The sequence below is a fragment of the Ochotona princeps genome, chromosome 10 (genome assembly GCF_030435755.1).
Source record: "Ochotona princeps isolate mOchPri1 chromosome 10, mOchPri1.hap1, whole genome shotgun sequence".
Taxonomy (NCBI): domain Eukaryota; kingdom Metazoa; phylum Chordata; class Mammalia; order Lagomorpha; family Ochotonidae; genus Ochotona; species Ochotona princeps.
Window position 1 is genome coordinate 21,961,698 of NC_080841.1, and position 647 is coordinate 21,962,344.

Here is a 647-nt window from a genome sequence, read left to right on the forward strand (position 1 = left end):
AGATTGTTCTAAGGGAAAGGTGTTTCCGCAATGGGTGAACAAGGGGGCCCTGCTCTCCATCTCACCAACCCCTTGTGACTGTGGCAGTCAGGGCCTACCTGGTCTGCTGAACTGTCCAGTCTTGTGTCAGCCTTGCTTTTAGAGCACTCTATTAACCATGCCGATAGTTGAGGATCCAAGGTTGGCCCACTTGGTAAATGGGGGAGGAATTTGCATTGTGCAATTTAAAAAAAAAAAGATTAAACTTTATGCATTCAGATGAACAAGTCCTTATCTGGACCACGCACCACACCAGGTCAGGTGAGGGCCGGGGTCTCCTTGGGAGATGCTGTTCTCATGTCTTCCTGGGGCTCACTTCTCGGTCTCCTTTCTCTGCTTCCCACGATTGCAAATCCTCGCCATGCGCAAACCCTGGGTGAAACGCGCGAGTTCAAGTCCCACACAGCCAAACGCCGCATGGAGTCCTGCGGGCTCCGGGACGCTCCGGCGGCAGGGATTTCGCGTGGCCGCCCAGCTTCTGGCCACTCGCGTCCCCTCCCGCCCCGGGCCTGCCCAGCCAATCGGGGTACCGCGGAGCGCGGGCTGGTGGCGCCCCGGGCCCGGGCCCCGCCCCTCTTTGTTGCGGCGGCCAATGGACGCCTGCAGAG